This window comes from Panulirus ornatus, chromosome 4 (assembly GCF_036320965.1).
Source record: "Panulirus ornatus isolate Po-2019 chromosome 4, ASM3632096v1, whole genome shotgun sequence".
Lineage (NCBI taxonomy): Eukaryota > Metazoa > Arthropoda > Malacostraca > Decapoda > Palinuridae > Panulirus > Panulirus ornatus.
The window spans coordinates 17618123-17644760 of record NC_092227.1 but is presented as its reverse complement, the minus strand read 5'-3'; the positions used below and the strand labels follow the sequence as shown (position 1 = coordinate 17644760).

The window sequence follows — 26638 nt, the reverse complement described above, 5'->3', positions numbered from 1 at the left end:
GTAATGTAGCGCTACATCTTTAATGTTGTTGTGTATTTACTGTGGTGTGAGGGCGCTGTGGTATTATTGTGAGGTCGTCAACATATGAAAGGACCTTCATGTTGAGGTTCGTCTGAGGTCATGGATGGTCGGTTGGATAGGAAGAGATCGAAGAGAATCAGAGAAAGAACCGCTCCTTGGGGCACTTCCTTTAGAGTCTAAATGTTTTAGAGGTGAAACCATTGTAAGTAACTCTGACATGGTAGCCGGTATGAAATCGGCCAACCAGTTTTTGTCACTGTTGCGGTGGGTTGTGTCAAGTGTGTTTTGTGTTAGGATGTTTCGGGGTACAGTGTCAAATGTTTATTGGTGTCTATTGCCAGTTGTCCTTTATGGGAATGGGGGGTTGTGGTTGGTTGAATCCATCTAGGATATGATGTATGAGCTCAATGTATAGTGTGATGGTCGTGTGTTTTAGTCTGAAGCCAGACTGCGTGGGTGAGAATAGGATGTTTTATATGACAGAGTGCTTGGGTCTGATGCTAGTGAAGGAACGTAGAGCTGAGTCAGCGACTCATGAGTACAATAATTTTTTTTTTTTTTTGGAAAAATGAAAATTGTTGATAAAAAAAGAAGAGAGTAGGAAACAGGTTACATCCCGGAGACACGACTGTTGTTAGGGATGAAAATAACAGACACAGACCGGCCAGAAAGGAAGTTACTTATGACAAAAGAAAGTGAGGGAGGAAAGCCAAAAGAGCTGAGCTTGAAAATTAGACCCCAGTGCCAAACCCTGTCAAACCTTATGTCACAGTAAGGGCTGCAACACAGGATGCCAGAGCCTCACAGGGTGAATGACCAAGTATATCACCATTGGATCTCGCCTTGCGAGAGCCATACCAATGATCAGAGAGAAGACTGTAAGACTGAAGGATCTTAAAGAAATGGGAGTTGGTAGGAGACTGAAAGACTGGAGGGGCATTAGTCAGAACAACACAACTATTGTTGGTAGTGTTGAAATGGTCATCAATCTTTAGGATACGCTGTGCCAGTACATGTTTCGAAGGTGGTGGAAGGAAAAAAAAAAGAAGTTTAACAAGTTCAGAAATACGATGGTCGATGAGGTAAATAAGATATAGTATGAGATCTGGTTGCATACTGCAAATTAGGAAGGCCTCGAAGGCTTTTATTTTTTTTTTCTTCTTCTTCTTCTCCTTATGGGAAGTGGTAAGAACGGATGCTAAAATATCTACGAAAGCTAAGAAAGATAAAAGATTTGCTTGAAACTTAAGGCAAGATGTCCAGCATCACCTGATGTGCCGAGACGAACGTTACAAGCTACGGCGACTGACTGTCCTGATTCAGGGACGCTTGGTAAGGAGGATGGACACAGTAAGAAAACAGTGACTGCAGCAGTGAAAGAAAGGAATACTGAGATAAATTGAGAATAAAAGTATGACATGCAGGAAAAATTTAAACACACACACACACACACACACACACACACACACACACACACAGGCTTCCGTGGTGTCGTGGTTAGCGTCAGTGATCCTGAGTAAGCACGGGATCCACGAGTCAGCTTGGGGTTGGCCCCACAATGGTTCGAATCCTGGGCGTGGCAGTTGGTCTACGTCCAACCCAAGGGTTCATCTTCCCCTCAGGGCCGGTCGATAGATGGCTACCCAGCTTAGATAGGTGTGTGTGTGTGTGTGTGTGTGTGTGTGTGTGTGTGTGTGTGTGTGTGTGTGCATACATGCATAGAGGTTAAGAGTGTAAGACTTCCTCCCCGTAACATGAAGAATAGTAATCACACCCACTTCTGTATTCCATACTATTCGACACAAATAAAACCATGATGAAGAACATGTGTCTGGTGACCAGAGACGAGACACATCGTCATGGATACGTGAAGCCAGGGAGTGACTCGTCCCACCCGAGCCCACTACGGAGATGCTCAGCCACCGTTGATACAAGGCTAACCAGAGACGACGATACATGTAAGACGTGATAAGAGAGGAAAGCTGCCCAGGGCGTGCCCGACCGTCCCAAAAGTAGGAATTCTCCTTCTTCCTCACACACACACACACACACACACACACACACATACACGATGAAGGTCCGCCGTCACAGGGGAAAAAGCCGCTGGGGTGAAACTATATAAATATTCTTGAGGCACGAGATGTTCTGGGGCTCCCAACCCGTTGACGGATAAGTTGAAACTTCAGAGAGAATATTGACCAAGACACGAGCACAGTCTTCCTTGAGCACGAAGATCTGAGAGACTTAGTCCAGAGTCAACACGAGAGAAGACCTGAGCTGTCTTATCACAGCCGTTAGCCAGCGGTGGTAATGTGCATCAACCTCGCCACAGCAGACCTTGGGAGTTGGTTACCTTGAAGGGACACAAGTGACTGAGGACAGGGGTGTGCGAAAACATTTTTAACCAACCAAGGTGACCTGGGCAAGAGGAGAGTCATCATCCCGTTAATCCACTGGGGAAAATCACTGCAACACTGAACGTGGAATTACATTTGAATTTCCCTTCAAAGAGAATACAGAACAAATGATCATCCTGCGTGTTTATGTGAGTGTATGTTGATGTGTTTGGGTGTTTATAGATTCATGGGTGACACTACGGATGGTCTGTGAGGGCCGACCTTAGGTGTCCGGAAAGGTTGGTGGAAAAGTCTACGTGAACCAATATCCGCTGTTGGTGGGAGTGAGGAACGGAACCCCGAGGTCAATGATAGTCCACCCGTTACTCTGCCACCACTATCAACTGATAACCTCTACTAGTAGGTGAAAAGATTGATATATATATATATATATATATATATATATATATATATATATATATATATATATATATATATATTTTTTTTTTTTTTTTTTTTTATACTTTGTCGCTGTCTCCCGCGTTTGCGAGGTAGCGCGAGGAAACAGACGAAAGAAATGGCCCAACCCCCATACACACGTACATACACACGTCCACACACGCAAATATACATACCTACACAGCTTTCCATGGTTTACCCCAGACGCTTCACATGCCTTGATTCAATCCACTGACAGCACGTCAACCCCTGTATACCACATCGCTCCAATTCACTCTATTCCTTGCCCTCCTTTCACCCTCCTGCATGTTCAGGCCCCGATCACACAAAATCTTTTTCACTCCATCTTTCCACCTCCAATTTGGTCTCCCTCTTCTCCTCGTTCCCTCCACCTCCGACACATATATCCTCTTGGTCAATCTTTCCTCACTCATTCTCTCCATGTGCCCAAACCATTTCAAAACACCCTCTTCTGCTCTCTCAACCACGCTCTTTTTATTTCCACACATCTCTCTTACCCTTACGTTACTTACTCGATCAAACCACCTCACACCACACATTGTCCTCAAACATCTCATTTCCAGCACATCCATCCTCCTGCGCACAACTCTATCCATAGCCCACGCCTCGCAACCATACAACATTGTTGGAACCACTATTCCTTCAAACATACCCATTTTTGCTTTCCGAGATAATGTTCTCGACTTCCACACATTTTTCAAGGCTCCCAAAATTTTCGCCCCCTCCCCCACCCTATGATCCACTTCCGCTTCCATGGTTCCATCCGCTGACAGATCCACTCCCAGATATCTAAAACACTTCACTTCCTCCAGTTTTTCTCCATTCAAACTCACCTCCCAATTGACTTGACCCTCAACCCTACTGTACCTAATAACCTTGCTCTTATTCACATTTACTCTTAACTTTCTTCTTCCACACACTTTACCAAACTCAGTCACCAGCTTCTGCAGTTTCTCACATGAATCAGCCACCAGCGCTGTATCATCAGCGAACAACAACTGACTCACTTCCCAAGCTCTCTCATCCCCAACAGACTTCATACTTGCCCCTCTTTCCAGGACTCTTGCATTTACCTCCCTAACAACCCCATCCATAAACAAATTAAACAACCATGGAGACATCACACACCCCTGCCGCAAACCTACATTCACTGAGAACCAATCACTTTCCTCTCTTCCTACACGTACACATGCCTTACATCCTCGATAAAAACTTTTCACTGCTTCTAACAGCTTGCCTCCCACACCATATATTCTTAATACCTTCCACAGAGCATCTCTATCAACTCTATCATATGCCTTCTCCAGATCCATAAATGCTACATACAAATCCATTTGCTTTTCTAAGTATTTCTCACATACATTCTTCAAAGCAAACACCTGATCCACACATCCTCTACCACTTCTGAAACCGCACTGCTCTTCCCCAATCTGATGCTCTGTACATGCCTTCACCCTCTCAATCAATACCCTCCCATATATATATATATATGCACAATCACCGCTGGTAAAAGAAATAAGAACAGTGAGTACTCACTGTTCTTATTTTCTCTTTCTAGTGGTGATTGTGCATATACCTCTTCACGCTGAAGTGAAGGTTCTGCGTATATATATATATATATATATATATATATATATATATATATATATATATATATATATATATATATATATATATTTTTTTTTTTTTTTTTTTTTTTTTTTTTTCAAACTATTCGCCATTTCCCGCATCAGCAAGATAGCGTTAAGAACAGAGGACTGGGCCTCTGAGGGAACATCCTCACCTGGCCCCCTTCTCTGTTCCTTCTTTTGGAAAATTAAAAAAAAACAAGAGGGGAGGATTTCCAGCCCCCCCTCCCTCCCCTTTTAGTCGCCTTCTACGACACGCAGGGAATACGTGGGAAGTATTCTTTCTCCCCTATCCCCAGGGATATATATATATATATATATATATATATATATATATATATATATATATATATATATATATATATATATATAATGTGTGTGTGTGTGAATTGTGTACGTGTGTGTGTGTATGTGTGTGTGTCTGTGTACGTTGAGATGTATAGGTATGTATATTTGCGTGTGTAGACGTGTATGTATATACATGTGTATATGGGTGGGTTGGGCCATTCTTTCGTCTGTTTCCTTGCGCTACCTCGCTAACGCGGGAGACAGCGACAAAGCAAAATAAAAATGAAATAGTAATATATATATATTGAATCGCCATTTCCCTCGTTAGCGAGCTACCGCCAGGAATACACGAAGGAATGCCGTACCCGCTCACGTCCATTTTCCTGCTGTCATGTGTAATGCACTGAAACAACAGCTCCATTTCCATAACCAGGCCCCACAGACCTTTCCATGTATTACCGGTCGCCTCAGTCCATCGACAGCACGCCGACCCCTGTATGCCATATGGTTCCAAGTCACTCTATCCCTTGCGCGCCTTTCACCCTCCGGTATGTTCAGGCCGCGATTGCTCAAAATCCTTTTTACTCCATCCTTCCACCTCCAATTTGGTCTCCCCATTCTCCTTGTTCCCTTCACTTCTGACACGTATATCTTCTTTGTCAACCTTTCCTCACTCATTCTCTTCATATGTCCATGCCACCTCAGCACCCCTCTTCAGCTTTCACAGCCACACTCATTGTATTACCACACATCTTTCTTGCCCTTACGTACTCAAACTACCTCACACCACATATTGACCTCAAAAATTTCATTTCCAACACATCCATCTTTCCCCGCACAACCCTATCTGTAGCCCATGCTTCGCAACCATGTAATATTGTTGGGAACTATACCTTCAAGACATACCCAATTTTGCCCACCCAGATAACGTTCTCTGTTTCCACACATTGTTCAGCGTCCCATAAATACCATCAGGGTCATCCGGCGCTTCACGGGAAGAAAATGGTTTTATGAAGATGGTTTTACATCAAACAAGCCTATCATTGGCTGGTAAATGGCCTTCAGGGCGATTGTTTAAGAATCTTCATAAGTGGTCACTCCTGACCTGAAACTGTAATAAAGCCAAACTTTGGAAGACGGTTCTTAGTTGGCCTTTAAGGCCGGGTTCTGATACCTTTGATCCTACCTTTGACCCTTAGATGCCTTCATTTCAATTTAAGGCATTTGGGTCTTCTATTTTGCATGAGCGCAGTGATATAAGTGTAATATATAAGGCTGTGACGGCCTTTGGCGTCCTTTAGTGGCCTTGAGACGACCTTCAAGGCCAAAGTGCCGTTGACCAAAACTTGGCTCAGACTCTGAGGTAAACACAGCCAGACTTTTAGGGTTCTGGAGGCTGCAGTGTGGCCTTGAAAAAGGCACGTACACACACTTTAGCTCACGAACGTACGAACAATTAGATATCATCTGGAGGTATCCATGATTTGATTATGTAAACCAGACCCCTCGTCTGGGGTTCCTGCAGCTTTCATCCTGCACTCCACGCAGGAGCAAGGAAATGAGGTACTCCTTTCGAACAAGAAGGTCCTTAACAAGGATGTACCCCTTTCCGTTTATTAACGGTGATACAGTCTTGGCGATGATGAATTTTTATATATTGTGAAGCATAAGCACGTGGAGTCCGTTAACACACACACATTAAAAGATTAGTGAATGTCATCCCCCTGGCTTGCTAGGCACAGCTGTGGTGCTATACCCCAGCAGAAGCTGGTACCAGAGGAAGGATGAGCAGTTCTGCCCACGCCGGGATCGAACCCGGGCCAGTGGATTAATGAGCAATGTTACTATGCTACCAAGGCGCATACAAATACATACATATGAGTAGGAAGGCTGGAGAGTGAGCTCTCCCGGGTGAAGGTTGGGTCTGCGTCGAGGATGCGTGTTGTCACTATGGCTGTCTGGTGTGTGTATGGTTGTTGTGGTGAGGATGGTATATGTGCAGGTCTTAGAAAAGGATGGGGGAGCCTAGGACGTCAGTCAGCTCATGTTTGCAGATGACGCGGCTCTGGTGGCAGACAGATGAGGAGAAGTTTAGAATTAGTGTAAAGTAAGATTATGAGATTTAGTGATTGGGTGGGTTGGGATGGGGAGACAAGTTGGCTTGAGTGTGAATGTGAATGAAGATAGATTGGAGGAATTTGAATCATTTAGATAACTAGTAGATTAATGGTGATATGGGAGCTGAAGTGAACCTTAGTGTGGGTGAGGGGACAAAAGTTCTTGATGCATTGAAGTGTGTGTGTATGTGTGTGTGAGTGTGTGTGTATGTGTGTGTGTGTGTGTGTGTGTGTGTGTGTGTGTCTGTGTGTGTGTGTGTGTGTGTGTGGATAGAGAGGTCACCGTCTAAGGGCAAATTTTTGTATATTAGATGGTACAGGAGCCCCAGCGGTGTTGAATGGATGCAAGTCGTTAGCCCGAGATGCCAAAGAACAGTAGAAGGTTGGAAATTAAATACTTGAGGACAGTATGTGGTGAGAGGAGGGTTGATTATATAAGGAATGACAGAGTAAGAGACAGGTATGTTGGTAAGAAAGTATTATGGAAAGATTTGAAAAGAGCATGCTGAGGTGTTGTTGACTTCTGGAGGATGAGTGAGGAGAGACTGACGAAGAGGATGCACAGTGTGTCAGAAGTGGATGGAGGCAGGAAGAGGGGTAGATTGAGAAGGCCCTTCTGTGACCCCTGTAATCCTTTTGCGCTACCGCTCACAAGATGAACATGGGGTGCACAATAAATTTGCCGGTCGACACCGGCACAAATCGATCAATCGAGGAGAAGGAAGGATGGAGTGAGAAATCTTTGAGTCATGGAGTCTGAGCATACATGGGGGGAAGGGGCGTGTTACCGGACTTCGCTTGCACTAGGTTACATCGCGAGTGAAAATTTACCGTTGGTGAGGCTGTATCATCGAGAGTACGGACAGCCTCGTCAGAGAACTCTCACCAAACGAGTCCAATTCTTCCCATTATGGGATGTAGCGCAGCCTTACACCTGGAAAGAGGACCTGGGTAACACCAGGACTTAAAGTTTTGGGGAAAATATAAATATATATATATATATGTATATATATATATATCATACAAACCTCCAACAGCCAGGATCGAACCCGGGACCCCTGTGCGAGAGGCAGGAATGCTAACCGCTAGGTTATGTGCCCATAGCCTAGCGGTTAGCATTCCTGCCTCGCGCACAGGGGTCCCAGGTTCGATCCTAGCTGTTGGAGGTTTGTATGTTCTATGGAGGTGCGCGTTTCTATGCACTTTATTCATATATATATATATATATATATATATATATATATATATATATATATATATATATATATATATATATATATATATATATATATATATATATATAATCCCTGGGGATAGGGGTGAAAGAATGCTTCCCATGTATTCCCTGCGTGTCGTAGAAGGCGACTAAAAGGGAAGGGAGCGGGGGCTGGAAATCTTCCCCTCTTTTTTTTTTTTTCAAAGGAAGGAACAGAGAAGGGGGCCGGGTGAGGATGTTTCCTCAGAGGCCCAGTCCTCTGTTCTTAACGCTACCTCGCTGAGGCGGGAAATGGCGAATAGTATGAAAGAAAAAAAAAAAAGAAAATATATATATATATATATATATATATATATATATATATATATATATATATATATATATATATATATATATATATATATATTCAGTTATTTCTTTTTCTGTCATACATGCTCGCAGTTTCCCACATTAGCAAGGCAGCCACAAAAACAGACGAAGAAATGGCCTCATTCGCTCACTCACACTCTGTGTATATTGCACTGAAGCCAGGCACCACACACCCTTCCTTGGATCCCCCCCGACCGCTTCATGGGCCCTGGTATATATATATATATATATATATATATATATATTCGCCATTTCCCACATGAGCGAGGCAGCGTTAAGAACAGAGGGCTGAACCTTAAAGGGCATATCCTCACTTGGCCTCCTTCTCTGTTCCTTCTTTTGGAAAATTAACAACGGGAGAGGAAGATTTCCAGCCCCCCGCTCCTTTCCCTTTTAGTCGCCTTCTACGACACGCAGGGAATACGTGGGAAGTAGTCTTTCTTCCCTATACCCAGGGATATATATATATATATATATATATATATATATATATATATATATATATATATATATATTCTTTCTTTTAAACTATTCGCCATTTCCCGCGTTAGCGAGGTAGCGCTAAGAACAGAGGACTGGGCCTTTTTTGGAATATCCTCAACTGGCCCCCTCTGTTCCTTCTTTTGGAAAAAAAAAAAAAAAAACGAGAGGGGAGGATTTCCAGCCCCCCGCTCCCTCCCCTTTTAGTCGCCTTCTACGACACGCAGGGAATACGTGGGAAGTATTCTTAATCCCCTATCCCCAGGGATAATATATATATATATATATATATATATATATATATATATATATATATATATATATATATATATATATATATATATGTATGTATGTATATTATGTGAGTTTGTAACAGAATGTAGATGAATATGCTCTAGACTCATGTGGATAAAAATGAAAATAGATTACGAGAGGTGAGTGATAATTAGTCCTTATACACCTGGCCATGAGAAGACAGATCATGTGAGGTAACTGTTTTGGGAGCAGCTGGGTAAGTGTGTCAGCAGTGTTGATGTAAGAAACCAGGGTGAGTCGTGTGGCAGTATATAATTGTGGAGCATGGGGTATTCAGTAATGTGAATGGAAATGATGAACATCTTATAGAGTTTTGTGTGGAAATAGGACTGGTGGTTAGGATACTTGGTTAAAAAGACGGACATAGGCAAGTATACGAAAGTCAGTAGGTAATATGGTTAGCGGACATTAGTGGATCACGTAGTAACTAATAGAGGAGGAAAAGAGACTTCTGTATGTGTACTGTGCCGGAGGGGAAGCTGGAGGGATATCTGATCATTACTTTGTGGAGGCTAGTGTGAAAATTTGTAGAGGTTTTCGAAAAAGAAAAAACATTATGGATGAGAGGAGAGTGGTGAGAGTAAGTGAGCTTGGAAAGAGACTTATGAAGAAATATCAGGAGAGATCGAGTGCAGAATGGCGTAAGGTGAAAGTAAAAGGGGCTAGGAGAGTGAATGAGGAACGATAGGTATTTACGGAAGTATTGCCGGTATATGCAAGAGATGCGTCATGTATGCTTGTGGTAGGAGATGGGCAGATTAGAAAGGGTAGTGAGTGGTGGGATGACTATATCAAGTTCCCATTGGAAGAGAAAAGATAGGTATGGTGAGGGTACTTACAATGAAGGACTGCAAGTGATTGGAACAGAAAGAGGCAGGATGTCAAGAGAAAGGTGCAAAGGTTGAAAAAGGGCAAATGAGAGTTGAGGTGAGCAAGTCTCAATAAAACTTCAGGTAGAATGATATGTTTTGGAAGGAGATCAGTAGGGCGAGAAAAACAGGGGAACAAGTTGAAAGGGACAGATAGGGAAGTGGAAACAGGTGGTGGTGAAGTTAGGAGGAGGTGCAGTTAATATTTCGGAAGACTCTTGAATATGTTTGATGGTAGGATGACAGATGTAGGGTGTTTGGGTCGGGGAGGTATATGATGTCAGAGCGTCAAGGGGAGTGGTTTGGTGAAGAAAGAAAGGGTGGTGAAAGCCTTACATAGTGCGGCAAGGAGGCTGGAGTGGATGGTACAGCAGTTGTATCTCTTAAGAAAAAATGTGACTGTGTTGTTGATTAGTTAGTTAGGATTTTCACTGTATGTACGGATCATGATAGGCGCCTGAAGATTGGCGGAATGCATGTATAGTGTCACTGTATAAAGGCAAGGGGTATAAAGGTCCAAATTATAGAGGTATAAGTTTGTTGACTGTACCTGGTAAGTTGCATAGGAGGGTATTGACTGAGAGGGTGAAGGCATGTACAGAGCATCAGATTGGGGAGGAAGAATGTGGTATCAAAAGTGTTAACGATTGTGTGGATCAAGCATTTGCTTTAAAAAATTTGTGTGAGAAATACTAAGAGAAACAGAGGGATTTGTATGAGGCGTTTATGGATCTTGAGAAAGCATATAATAAGGTTGATAGAGTTGCCTTATGGAAAGTTTTAAGAATACGTATGATGCAGTAGAAATGCTGCTAAATGCAGTGCGAGTAGACATTACGAGAATGAAGAAAGGAGAGCGAATGGCTCCAAGTGAAGGTTGGTCTGCTGCAGGGGTCTGTGATGTCACTTTGGCTGTTTGATTTGCTTAGGAATAGGGTGGTGAGAGAGGTAAATGCGAGAGTCTTGGACGGAAGGGCGAGTATTCAGTATGAAAGGGATGAGAGGACCTTGAAAGTGAGTCAGTTATTGTTTACTGATGACGCTGGGCTGGTGGCAGATTCGAGTGAGAAACTGCAGACATTGGTGACTGAGTTTGAAAGAGTATGAGGAAGAAGGGAGTTAAAAGTGAATATGAATAAAAGCAACGTTGTTAGGTTTAGCAGGGTAGAGGGGCACCTAGGATAGATGGGGTGTGAGTTTGATTGGAGTGAAATTGGAGGAAGTGAGGCGTTTAGATACCTAGGAGTGGATATGGCAGCAAATGAAACCGTGGAAGTGAGTCATAGGGATGGTGAGGGGGCGAGGGTCCTGGGAACATTGAAGAAAGTGTGGAATAAGATTTCGTCATCTGGGTAGTGTTATATAGTTATATATCGGATAAAGATGAGGCTGTGCGGAGTAGTGTAGATGTGTTGGAACTGAAAAGTTTAAGAACAATATGTGGTGTGAGGTGGTTTGATCGAGCAATCAATAAAAGGGTAGGAGAGATATGTGGTAATAAGAGTGTGGTTCAATGAGATGAAGAGAGTGTGCTAAAATGGCTTAGACATATAGGAAAATAGTGAGGAGAGGTTGACAAAGAGGATATATGTGTCAGAAGTGGAACGAACAGGGAGAATGGGGAGACCAAATTGGAGATGGAAGGATGAAGTGAAATATGTTTTGAGTGATCGGGGCTTGAACATACAGGAGGGTGAAAGGCGTGCACTGGATAGAGTGAATTGGAAAAATGCAGTGTACAGGGGTCGACGTGCTGTCAGTATCCAGACTGAACCATGGCATGTGAAACGCCCGGAGGAAACCATGGAAAGTATGTAGGGCCTGTGGTTTCAGTGCATTACACGTGACGGCTAGAGAATGGATGTGAGCAAATGCGACCATTCTTCGTGTGTTCCTGGCGTTACCTTGCAAACGTAGGAAACGACGATTGAGCATGAAGGGGAGAAATATATATATATATATATATATATATATATATATATATATATATATATATATATATATATATATATATATATATATATTCGCCTTATCCCGCGTTAGCGAGGTAGCGTTAAGAACAGAGGAGTGAGCTTTAGAGGGTATATCCTCACTTGGCCCACCTCTCTGTTCCTTCTTTTGGAAAATTATAAACGAGAGGGGAGGGTTTCCAGCCCCCGCTTCCTCCCTGTTTAGTCGCCTTCTACGACACGCAGGGAATACGTGGGAAGTATTCTTTCACCCCTATCCCCAGGGATGATATATATGTATATATATATATATATATATATATATATATATATATATATATATATATATATATATATATATATATATATATATATTATTTATTATATATTTGTTTTGCTTTGTCGCTGTCTCCCGCGTTAGCGAGGTAGCGCAAGGAAACAGACGAAAGAATGGCCCAACCCGCCCACATACACATGTATATACATATATGTCCACCCATGCACAATATACATACCTATACATCTCAATGCACACATATATATACACACACAGACATATACATATATACACATGTACATAATTCATACTGTCTGCCTTTATTTGTTCCCATCGCCACCTCGCCACACATGGAATAACAACCCCCTCCCCCCTCATGTGTGCGAGGTAGCGCTAGGAAAAACACCAACGGCCCCATTCGTTCACACTCAGTCTCTAGCTGTCATGTATAATGCACCGAAACCACAGCGCCCTTTCCACATCCAGGCCCCACAGAACTTTCCATGGTTTACCCCAGACGCTTCACATGCCCTGGTTCAATCCATTGACAGCACGTCGACTCCGGTATACCACATCGTTCCAGTTCACTCTATTCCTTGCACGCCTTTCACCCTCCTGCATGTTGAGGCCCCGATCACTCAAAATTTTTTTCACTGCATCTTTCCACCTCCAATTTGGTCTCCCACTTCTTATCTCAGTAAGGGCGGTGATCTAATATTTGCTGATAACCACGAGTGAACATGAAATGATCTCTCGAGTGCAATTTCGTGTATTTTTACATCTCCAGGGAAGATATGTAGGATACACGAAAGTGCACTCGGGACATACTGTGTTTGATTTTTTCTCTTCGTAATATATATATATATATATATATATATATATATATATATATATATATATATATATATATATATATATATATATATATATATCCTCGTTCTTATTGTTCTTATCAGATATCAAAATTATATGAAACGGCAACGCTGCAGATACAATGAAATATCACATACATAAGTTGATGTGACAAAAAAAAAGAAATCATCTATATCATTTCAAGAGGTTTTCCTTGTGTGTCTGACTGGGTTCCTTTCCTTACATGATCCATGATTCTCTCCTTGAAGTAGTTTCAGCTTTCCACAAGAAATGAGATCACCGTAAACAAACAGTCAGCACTGCAGGAGGAAATTGTGAAATGGCTGGTTGCTACCGAGACCATCATTAAGTCTGCTCCACTCCTCTATGTAGAGAGCGTCGGCAAGAGCCACCTCCCCGTTTCCTCACGACTTCCTCGGCCGACACCCACACTCGCGACTTTCCTTCCTGGCGACCTTGGCCGTGCGGTCTCCGGTTCACCCACCCTCACGACTCGGGAACACCGCCGTTGCTCCACACTCCACTTATTCAATAGCTTTATTGTTGGGATGTTCCTTCTGTCGGTGACTGAATTACTGCTTTTCTGTTGACCGCCAAAAGATAAAAGTTTAGGCTACAAAAGATTAACTCTTTCTTATCGAGGATATTTTGGCAGTAGGGTCCAGTCTCCGCCGGCGCAGTCTTAATGAAGGGTGAGAGGGTTTTGAAAAGAGAGAAGCATTTCGGTTATAGCCCACGTCAGGCATATTTTCTTACGGAAATGCATTATACTTTTCCCTTACTTTATTTACCTCACGATGGAATAGAAGGAAACCTTTTCACCGTCTCCTTCCCTACTGTCAAATTAGAATGTATTTCCATATTGAATTAAAGCCTCGTGTAATTCCTCGAGCAGGACGGTACGAGCCTTCGGTTATGACGTGACTTTTGACTTGACCCTTGATGGTCAGGTTAGAGGCCAGGCCATCATACCCAAAGGTCGTACTGTGGGGTTGACTGGGTTTATTACTTCCTACTTCACGTTGGCTGTCTTGCCTCCGTCACAACTAACTGTTCTGGGTAATTTGACTTGTTTTCCTTGAGTTAACGTATTAACCACTTTACATCAGCTCCTCACACAAAAAGCTGCCACTTTCCCTTGAAAGACCCACAGTACACTAGACGAACTCGCACTTCGTTGTAACCTTGTTCCATTGATGTGTGAATCCCCCCCCCCCCCCCCCACACACACACACACAGCCAAAGTCATAACTGTGTCTACAAGACAATTTGATGGTCTAGAATTTCAGTGATTAAACCCATAAAGTTCGCCATGTGTACTGGTCAATGGTGAAACATGAATTGCTTTAGTTTGTAGTGATTATAACTAAGGAGCCGCAGCTTTACATAAAGTTTTCTGTTCCTGTGAACTTCAACGCATAACATCTGCACCGACCCGTAGCCGGGGCTTGCCAAGGGAGTGGCCGTAATTGTAAAAAGGTGGACCTTTGTTTGTGTAACAACGTTGTCGCTGCAAGACGGGGGTGAGTGATGAAGGCAGTTTGCATGATTATTGAACGCTGGATTTCCTACGAATAATTTTTATCGAAGATATGAAAGACGTAGAAGTTTGATCATTAAATGATGCGTATGTCACATCATACGTCTTAACCGCTATGGCAGGAGTGGACTGCTCCTGTTTAGGTGGATGGGGTTTACTCGACTCTTCCAGCACAGCACGCATGGTGAAATTACGGAGAATACAGAACAAGTCTCTTCGATTCGTCACAGATGAGAAATACCCCTTCTTTGGAACCACCGTAGCAGCGCATAACTTAGAGAAGCAGCACAAAAAATATAGCAGAAACTTGAAGACAACGATGATCCCAAATTACAGAAAAATCCAAGATCTCGACAGCAATACAAACGTGGAACACGCTTGCTTCCCTCGAGCCTCAAGCACTCAGAGAGGTTCCAGTCATCCATTGATGTACACAATGAAGATTGTTTAGTTTAGCTCAGTGGATCTCCTTCAATTAAGAAAAAAACAACATTACATACATTCCCAAGTCTGCCGTAGGTATAGAAATAAGACACCAAAAAACACGCTTTCATAAAAACCTCCACATCCATCAGATACTTACACCATACACCTTTGAATACTTTATCCTTCTCTTCAATTTTGAACAGTTCCTTCCTATGTCCCCTCCTCTTCTTCCTTTCCTTTAACTGCCCTATAAAAAGAAACGCCTTGCCCATCTTGGCTATGGGCCTGCCAGCAAAAACCTTCACCATGATGCTTCTCTCGAGCCATCAAGCGTCCACAGCACCAGGCACTGGGCGTGTCAGTCATCCTCCAGTAATCACGGTGCCAAAAGTTCCATCGCACGATGAGAAGGAAGAGGAGTTTTCGGGTTTAGTTTAGCGGAGGCACAACAGCCGTTCTGGGTGTCTTCACACAAGGTAATGTCGCTGACAGTTTTTGTGGCGTTGATGGCCAGCCACACCCAGCAAGCACCGGGTGTTCAAGTGTTCCACAAGGACAAGTGAAAACTCCCACAGCAGGAGTTCCCCGGAGTAAGGTGGGGTGGCATCAAGGCAGAGCAGACAGGTCGCGGGAAGGGGACATGTGTATCAGGTAATGATGGAGTTATGATAAGTATTGACTGACCTCTGTAATTAAATAAGCTGGTGATGGAAATTCAGTTGGTAACTGTATATTGCAGCTACCTACGATGGGCAAACATTTTCTTTCTTTTTCAACGTAAGGCGAAAACATTTTCTTCGTTCATATATGTTTACTCGATTTTGCTTGGACGACTTGCGGCTGCAGGTACGTAGTGGAATAAATTTTCACAAGTTCCTCGATTGAAAATGTAGGTCACTTGGCGCTGTGGCTGTGTTCTACGTGCGAACATTGTGAATCATAATCTATACAAAAGAAATCAAGATGCAAAAATTCACTTTTTGAAATTATCGGCTGCACTGATGCAACAATAAACTGTTTTCATTGATATTCTTATCGCATTTGAATGTGATCACCTTTGTATGATGGTATTATCGTTTTGTTTCATGAAAAATAGGAAAAGCCGATCACAGGCACTGGTCCCCAGATGAAGGGGTAATGACGACGATGTCATTCATTCCTCGTGTGATGAATGACTTGCTCATTAAAAACACCGATGATTATATTGAATAAAAGAAAACGCAAGAATGTAACCAAAGAAAACGTTAAGAAAATACATAGGTGTTCGTTCATGTTATGTTCATTCCCCGTTTTTAGTCATGTTTTTTTAAATGATCATTTCATATCTCCGGAGACTTACTCCCACGTCTGCCCTACATTTCTGATCTATGATGATCGTTCCCTCCATCCTCTACCAGTACAAGCTCTTCTTTCTGTACCTCGCTGATTTCATCGTTGTGCTTCATCATCCACAGACGTTCCTGCTGGGGATTATCTCCTCCTCCTGTGTCTCATTGTAGTCTTATCGATGCTCCTCCTCTTCTCTGACTTCGGTGGTGCTTTAAAACGCGACTGTCACACTTTCTCTCCCGTCACGTTTGACGCGCACTATCCTGTGGATTATTGTGGCGCATCTTCCACCTTAATATATCTCCAGCTCTTTTCCTTCTGTTTATTTGAATGCTACAATCTCTCTCTCTCTCTCTCTCTCTCTCTCTCTCTCTCTCTCTCTCTCTCTCTCTCTCTCTCTCTCTCTCTCTCTCTCTGGTTCTCTATATCCTTTTTAAAGGGTATTATCCGTTACACTTCTTTTCAGTTTCTTAATTCCTATTTCACAGTTGCTGGTGTTTTTGTTCCTACTCTCGTTTCCCAGATCCATTCTCACCCCTGCCCATTTAGTTCCTTCCCTGGTAGTCACAGAGAGCGGCTGACACATCTGAAAGTCGTGAGCTAAGATTTGTTAGTGTTATGTTCCCAAACTGGGAGGAAACTTGACTTCTTCCCTCCTCTGGTGTGCAGAGCTTTTGATCATTGATGTAAATGCCTACTTCTTTGGGTCTATATTCATCAGATGATAAAGGTTGCGAAATCAAAACTCTCTTTAGCGCTGCTTGATCTCTTGTGAAAAGTAGAGATTGATGACCTCTTCCCTCTACCCACTTGTGCCACTATCTGTGCAAATGGCAAGGATCCTGAATCCTTAAGTTCCTCTTGTGTCCACACAGGCTTCACTCCCTCCATTCCCTCTTACTTTATCAGTCGCCTGCCCCACTCTCCTCTCAGGTACATTTCCTAATTCTTTCTGTCTTCCCTGTTCTACTTTCTTATCTCGTTACTTCCCAGACTTATTCCACCTTTTTTCTTTCCCGTCTTCCCATTGCTTTGGTCTTCAGCCTCCGGGATTCTCTTCTGGTATAAGTCGTTGCATTCCTCTTCTGCTCCTCTCAGTCTCTGTCCATTCCTTTGTCCTCTTCTCCTCAGTAATCTGCTTCATATCCATTGTCCATTCCTTTGCAACACACGTCTCTCCCCTCCCTTATGTCTCCTGGAATAACTATGTCTCTCCCCTAGAGCGACCTTCTCCCCTCCCTCCCGCTTCTGTTCATTCATTACATTCTCTAGATTTGTCTCGTTCTCCGCCTGACTACCTATGCTGCTCCTGCTGTGTTCAGTATCTCCCCTCTGGACCCTGTTCTTCCTTTTTTTTTCTATGACTTGATTCCTTGCATTTGATTCAGACATTCAAAGCTTCCTTCTCTTTTTTGTCCATATACTCTGCCCATCGCACCACATTTTCTTAATTCTTTATTCAACTTTGTATCTATAAAGGTCATCGTCGAGGCATTCCTGGACCCTGTTTTCCTTGTTTTTTGTTGTTGTTTTTTACATCTCAAGTTCTTTTGGCGAAGTTCTTCCCGTTCTCTTTTTGTTTGCCCTTGAAGCTTACTCCGTTGATGGCGCCTCCTCCTGTGCTGGTTCCTACACTGTTGACATCTCCTGTGTTTGGCAGGGTATCATCAGGTTCTCTGGTTTGCTGTACATTCTCGCCTGATCGTTCACCTTATTCACAGCAACTGTTTCCTTTCCTCATTCTCTACCAAAGAAAGTTTTTTCTTCCATATCGTCATTTTCTAGACCTGGGTATATATTATATGCTGTTCCTGAGCCCAGATATACTTCACTTCTGTTGGATAACTTTGCATAGTAATTTCTTACATGTATAATCTTGTGGTGTTGTGATCCACTTTATAATGTCTTGCTTCAACCTGTCTCCGCACATTCACCCTTATGTGAATTCCTTGGCAGGTTGGTTTCCATACAACCCATCCATTGTTTATCTTTGTCCATACCAATCTACTGTCGTCACGTGGAACTGACCGTTATTGTCATAAGAACCCATCATGATCAGGTTGGTAATGATACGACTTTGAAGGCGATTATGGTAAGTGAACTGATGTTCGACTAGGCTTAACCTGGAACACAACTGTTGTTAACTAGGCTTGATCTGGAACACAACTGTTGTTTACTAGGCTTGATCTGGAACAGAGCGTCTCCGGTGACATTCCCATCTGTACTGCCGTCTTAGATTCATTTCGTTATGGTTCTTATATTGGCAATGATGATGTAAAATGAGGGGGAGGAAACGCCGTCTTTGGCATGACCGGCAGTTGAAATGTGTAGAGGGGCGACTAGATGGGGTCTTTCCTTCTTTGCCCGTGAGGTGTTGCCTTGTGCCACGTCGAAGCAAATATACCTCATTGGGCTCAGATGCTCTTCAGGATCACTCCCCCCCCCCCCCCTCCCCCTCCCTGGAAAGAATCAGTGTATATTATCAGCAATCTACACTGTATTAACCTCGACTCATTTTTATCAGTCCCACAAGTCCTTTTGAACTGCTTGTGTCACATCGAGTTCACTGCGGGCGGATACGTACCCTTGCTTACCACAGTATCACTCGTATGACGGACCTGCTGCCTGTGTACGCTCTTATCTCAGGCGATTCTGAGGATAAACAAGCTAATAATATTCATACGCTTCGGCACAGTGGTAAGTTCTGTTATTTCTCATCGCTAACATTTTATTTTCTGTCATATTGATGCTGCTGTATTTGACAATACTTCAGCTGAATACCTCTATTTAGTACATGATTTTTTACTGTTCTTATGTTCAGTGTCTTTCAAATTTTTCCAACCTGAAGACACAAGACCTTGTTTGTGGTAAAGGAGAAGGGCAGAGGTAACCCAGAGACGTGGAGTTTCAGCGCATGCTGTCATGTTGGGTGGGCCTAAAGGTTAAGGGTGAGGTGGCCCTCATTAAAAGCTCTCGTGTGTGGTGGAGGACAAGTGGCTACGGCCCTGCAGAATATAGAGGTTTCCTACATCTCCTGTAAGCCTTCCTCTCGGGGGAAGAACGGGGGTTGCGCACCTAACATTTAAAGCGCCGAATAGCTTGAGAAGCTCCAGTGCTTGGGTTATAAGCCTAAATTTTATAATCCACTCCAACGCTAACATTTCAGCTCATCCGAATTTGAATTAATGGATATATCAATAAGACATTCAGCTGATCTTCAGATAGAACGATATATTATAAAAAAAATTATATCGTTTTTAATTTTGTTTCAGTTATTTCTCCCCGGAATAAAGGACGTAAATTAATGTACCTTGCCTTTCATGAATAATCCTGGATGTTCATAAATCATCATCAGGAACTAATATCATTTGCACTGAACTTTTAACAATGATTTATGAAGACCGTGTACAGTGTCAGCACGACACCATGCGGTAAACATCAGAAGAAGTTCTTTTAGATTTGCTAATGGACGCTGCTTCCCGCATTCACAACTAAACAGACGTAAGGCAAAGGTGCCAGCTGCGTGATAATGGAAGGACTGTGGCTGACGAACAGTCGTGAAAGAATCTGACTTATCATTTAGCTTGTGAGATTTCTTTTAAATTTTCATGATTTATGAACTCGCTGGTTTTAGATCACCCGTATAAGAAAGTGCAATGATGAAGAACGGGTGCAGTGGTCTTACAAGCACTGCTCCCTAGTAAGACGGTTTATAGGTAACTGATTACTGTATGGGAAAAGGAGACTGTTGTTCCGTGAGAGTGTGTGAATGGAGTAGTCTCCATGGCGTATTCCTTACAGAGAACATTTCTTTTTAAATTTATGTGAGACAAACGGAGAAGAAAACCTCTTCGTCGTTTAGCAAATGATTGAAAAAAAAAAAACTTGGACAGCATATTGTGCAAGTAAAACGATAAATGAAAAACTAACATTAAATTTGCAGATAGAGAATTGAGCCCTAGTGTGCATTACAAAATCGCGCGCGCACACACACACACACACAGTGGATCTGGCAGCGGATGGAACCATGGAAGCGGAAGTGGATCATAGGGTGGGGGAGGGGGCGAAAATTCTGGGGGCCTTGAAGAATGTGTGGAAGTCGAGAACATTATCTCGGAAAGCAAAAATGGGTATGTTTGAAGGAATAGTGGTTCCAACAATGTTGTATGGTTGCGAGGCGTGGGCTATGGATAGAGTTGTGCGCAGGAGGATGGATGTGATGGAAATGAGATGTTTGAGGACAATGTGTGGTGTGAGGTGGTTTGATCGAGTGAGTAACGTAAGGGTAAGAGAGATGTGTGGAAATAAAAAGAGCGTGGTTGAGAGAGCAGAAGAGGTGTTTTGAAGTGGTTTGGGCACATGGAGAGAATGAGTGAGGAAAGATTGACCAAGAGGATATATGTGTCGGAGGTGGAGGGAACGAGGAGAAGAGGGAGACCAAATTGGAGGTGGAAAGATGGAGTGAAAAAGATTTTGTGTGATCGGGGCCTGAACATGCAGGAGGGTGAAAGGAGGGCAAGGAATAGAGTGAATTGGAGCGATGTGGTACACCGGGGTTGACGTGCTGTCAGTGGATTGAATCAAGGCATGTGAAGCGTCTGGGGTAAACCATGGAAAGCTGTGTAGGTATGTATATTTGCGTGTGTGGACGTATGTATATACATGTGTATGGGGGGGTTGGGCCATTTCTTTCGTCTGTTTCCTTGCGCTACCTCGCAAACGCGGGAGACAGCGACAAAGTATAATAATAATAATAATATATATATATATATATGTATATATATATATATAATATATATATATATATATATGTATATATATATATATATATATATATATATATATATATATATATATATATATATATATATATAAATATATATATAATATATATTATCTTCTCTTTTTTTCTTTCAAGCTATTTAAACTATTTGCCATTTCCCGCGTTAGCGAGGTAGCATTAAGAAAAGAGGACTGGGCCTTTGAAGGAATATCCTCACCTGGCCCCCTTCTCTGTTCCTTCTTTTGTTAGCGAGATAGCGCAAGAAAACAGACGAAAGAATGACCCAACCACCCACAAACACATATATATACATAAACGCCCACACACGCTCAGATACATACCTATACATTTCACCGTATACATACATATTCATACACACAAATAAATGTATATATACACAGGCGCATATTCATACATCCTTCCTTCATCCATTCCGCCGCCACCCTGCTACACATGAAATGACACCCCCCCCCCCTCCCTTCCCATGCGCGCGAGGTAGTGCTATGAGAGGACAACAAAGGCCACATTTGTTCACACTCAGACTCTAGCTGTCATGTATAATTCACCAAAACCACAGCTACCTTTCCTCATCCTGGCCCCACAAAACTTTCCATGGTTTACCCCAGAGCTTCACATCCCTGATTCAATCCATTAAAGCACATCACAGTATACCACATCGTTCCAATTCACTTATTCCTTGCACTCCTTTCACCCTCCTGCATGTTCAGGCCCCGATCGTCACAAAATCCTTTTTCACTCCATCTTTCCACCTCCAATTTGGTCTCCCCTTCTCCTCGTTCCCTCCACCTCGACACATATATCCTCTGGTCAATCTTTCCTCACTCATTCTCTCCATGTGCCAAACCATTTCAATACACCCTCTTCTGCTTTCTCAACCACACTCTTTTATTCCACACATCTCTCTTACCCTTTCATTACTTACTCGATCAAACCATCTCACACAACAATTGTCCTCAAACATCTCATTTCCAACACATCCACCATCCTGCGCACAACCCTATCCATCGCCCAGCCTCGCAACCATAAACAATGTTGGAACCACTATTCCTTCAAACATACCCATTTTTGCTTTCGAGATAATGTTCTCGACTTCCACACATTTTTCAAGGCTCCCAAAATTTTCGCCCCCTCCCCCACCCTATGATCCACTTCCGCTTCCATGGTTCCATCCGCTGACAGATCCACTCCCAGATATCTAAAACACTTCACTTCCTCCAGTTTTTTTCCATTCAAACTCACCTCCCAATTGACTTGACCCTCAACCCTACTGTACCTAATAACCTTGCTCTTATTCACATTTACTCTTAACTTTCTTCTTCCACACACTTTACCAAACTCCGTCACCAGCTTCTGCAGTTTCTCACATGAATCCGCCACCAGCGCTGTATCATCAGCGAACAACAACTGACTCACTTCCCAAGCTCTCTCATCCCCAACAGACTTCATACTTGCCCCTCTTTCCAAGACTCTTGCATTTACCTCCCTAACAACCCCATCCATAAACAAATTAAACAACCATGGAGACATCACACACCCCTGCCGCAAACCTACATTCACTGAGAACCAATCACTTTCCTCTCTTCCCACACGTACACATGCCTTACATCCTCGATAAAAACTTTTCACTGCTTCTAACAACTTGCCTCCCACACCATATATTCTTAATACCTTCCACAGAGCATCTATATATATATATATATATATATATATATATATATATATATATATATATATATATATATATATATATATATATTATCTTCTCTTTTTTTCTTTCAAACTATTTAAACTATTTGCCATTTCCCGCGTTAGCGAGGTAGCATTAAGAACAGAGGACTGGGCCTTTGAGGGAATATCCTCACCTGGCCCCCTTCTCTGTTCCTTCTTTTGTTAGCGAGATAGCGCAAGAAAACAGACGAAAGAATGACCCAACCCACCCACAAACACATATATATACATAAACGCCCACACACGCTCAGATACATACCAATACATTTCACCGTATACATACATATTCATACACACAAATAAATGTATATATACACAGGCGCATATTCATACATCCTTCCTTCATCCATTCCGCCGCCACCCTGCTACACATGAAATGACACCCCCCCCCCTCCCTTCCCATGCGCGCGAGGTAGTGCTATGAGAGGACAACAAAGGCCACATTTGTTCACACTCAGACTCTAGCTGTCATGTATAATTCACCAAAACCACAGCTACCTTTCCTCATCCTGGCCCCACAAAACTTTCCATGGTTTACCCCAGATGCTTCACACACCCTGGTTCAATCCATTAACAGCACATCGACCCAGGTATACCACATCGTTCCAATTCACTTATTCCTTGCACGCCTTTCACCCTCCTGTATGTTCAGACCCCGATCGCTCAAAATCTTTTTCACTCCATCCTTCCACCTCCAATTTGGTCTCCCACTTCTCGTTCCCTCCACCTCTGACACATATATCCTCTGTCAATCTTTCCTCACTCATTCTCTCCATGTGACCAAACCATTTCAATACACCCTCTTCTGCTTTCTCAACCACACTCGTTTTATTACCACACATCTCTCTTACCCTTTCATTACTTACTCGATCAAACCATCTCACACAACATATTGTCCTCAAACATCTCATTTCCAACACATCCACCATCCTCCGCACAACCCTATCTATCGCCCATGCCTCACAACCATATAACAATGTTGGAACCACTATTCCTTCAAACATACCCATTTTTGCTCTACGAGATAACGTTCTCGCCTTCCACACCTTCTTCAACGCTCCCAGAACCTTCGCCCCCTCCCCTACCCTGTGACTCACTTCCGCTGCCAAATCCACTCCCAGATATCTAAAACGTTCACTTCCTCCAGTTTTTCTCCATTCGAACTTACCTCCCAACTGACTTGTCCCTCAACCCTACTGTACCTAATAACTTTGCTCTTAATCACATTTACTCTCGGCTTTCTTCTTTCACACACTTTACCAAACTCAATTACCAACTTCTACAGTTTCTTACCCGAACCAGCCACCAGTGCTGTATCATCAGCGAACAACAACTGACTCGAATAGTCATTTCCCTATAGGGGTGATCATAGCCTAGCAGTAGCGCTCCCGCCTGCTGCACAGGGGTTCCGTGTTTGATCCTAGCTGTTGGAGGTTTGCATGTTCTATGAAGGTGCGCATTCATAAGCACTTTGTTCATATATATATATATATATATATATATATATATATATATATATATATATATATATATATATATATATATATCCCTGGGATAGGAGAGAAAGAATACTTCCCACGTATTCCCTGCGTGTCGTAGAAAGTAACTAAAAGGAGAGGGAGCGATGGGCTGGAAATCCTCTCCTCCTGTTTAAATTTTTCCAAAAGAAGAAACAGAGGAGGGGGCCAAATGAGGATATTCCCTCTAAGTCCTCTGTTCTTAAAGATACCTCATTAACGCGGGAAATGGAGAATATGTAAAAAAAGAAATGTATATATATATATATATATATATATATATAATATATATATATATATATATATATATATATATATATATATATATATATATGGATGTTAATGTGGAGGCGACGGTGAAGATTTGTAGAGGTTTTCAGAAAAGAAGAGAGAATGTTCGGGTGAAGAGAGAGCTGAGACTAAGTGAGCTTGGGAAGGAGACTTGTGTGAGGAAGTACCATGAGAAACGTGAATGCAGAGTGGAAAAAGATGAGAGCAAAGGACATAAGAGGAGTGGGGGAGGAATGGAATGTATTTAGGGAAGCAGTGATGGCTTGTGCAAAAGATGCTTGTGGCATGAGAAGCGTGGGAGGTGGGCAGATTAGAAAGGGTAGTGAGTGGTGGGATGAAGTAAGATTATTAGTGAAAGAGAAGAGAGAGGCATTTGGACGAGTCTTGCAGGGAAATAGTGCAAATGAGTGGGAGATGTATAAAAGAAAGAGGCAGGAAGTCAAGAGAAAGGTTCAAGAGGTGAAAAAGAGGGCAAATGAGAGTTGGGGTGAGAGAGTATCATTAAATTTTAGGGAGAATAAAAAGATGTTTTGGAAGGAGGTAAATAAAGTGGGTAAGACAAGAGAACAAATGGGAACATCGGTGAAGGGGGCTAATGGGGAGGTAATAACAAGTAGTGGTGATGTTAGAAGATGGAGTGAGTATTTTGAAGCTTTGTTGAATGTGACAGAGGACAGAGTGGCAAATATACCGTGTTTTGGTCGAGGTGGTGTGCGAAGTGAGAGGGTTAGGGAGAATGATTTGGTAGACAGAGAAGAGGTAGTGAAAGCTTTGCGGAAGATGCAAGCCAGCAAGGCGGCGGGTTTGGATGGTATTGCAGTGGAATTTATTAAAAATGGGGATGACTGTTTTGCTGACTGGTTGGTAAGGATATTTAGTGTATGTATGACTCATGGTAAGGTGCCTGAGGATTGGCAGAATGCATGCATAGTGCCATTGTACAGAGGCAAAGGGGATAAAGGTCATTACCCAAATTACAGAGGTATAAGTTTGTTGAGTGTTCCTGGAAAATTATATAAGAGGGTTTTGATTGAGAGAGTGAAGGCATGTACAGAGCATCAGACTGGGGAAGAGCAGTTGGTTTCAGAAGTGGTAGGGGATGTGTGGAACAGGTGTTTGCTTTGAAGAATGTATGTGAGAAATTATTAGAAAAACAAATGGATTTGTATGTAGCATTTATGGATCTGGAGAAGGCATATGATTGAGTTGGCAGAGATGCTCTGTGGAAGGTAACAAGAATATATGGTGTGGGAGGCAAGTTGCTCCAAGCATTGAAAAGTTTTTATCGAGGATGTAAGGCATGTGTATGAGTAGGAAAAGAGGAAAGTGATTGGTTCTCAGTGAATGTTGGTTTGCGGCAGGGGTGCGTGATGTCTCCATAGTTGTTTAATTTGTTTATGGATGGGGTTGTTAGGGAGGCGAATGCATGAGTTTTGGAGAGAGGAGCAAGTATGCAATCTGTTGTGGACGAGAAGGCTTGGAAAGTGAGTCAGTTGTTCGCTAATGACACAGCGCTGGTGGCTGATTCGGGTGAGAAACTGCAGAAGCTGGTGACTGAATTTGGTAAAGTGTGTGAAAGAAGAAAGCTGAGTGTAAATGTGAATAAGAGCAAGGGTATTAGGTACAGTAGGGTTGAGAGACAAGTCAATCGGGAGGTTTGAATGGAGAAAAACTGGAGGAAGTGAAGCTTTTTAGATATCTGAGAGTGGATTTGGCAGCGGATGGAACCATGGGAGCGGAAATGAGTCACAGGGTAGGGGAGGGGGCAAAAGCTCTGAGAGCATT

General features: G+C 42.7%; 1 protein-coding gene across 2 annotated transcripts in view; it reads left to right on the top strand.

Moving 5' to 3' along the window:
• The window catches only part of LOC139765897 (uncharacterized), a 409959-nt gene that overhangs the window by 364031 nt on the left and 19290 nt on the right, over positions 1–26638 (top strand). The gene's annotated exons all lie outside the window — the stretch shown is intronic.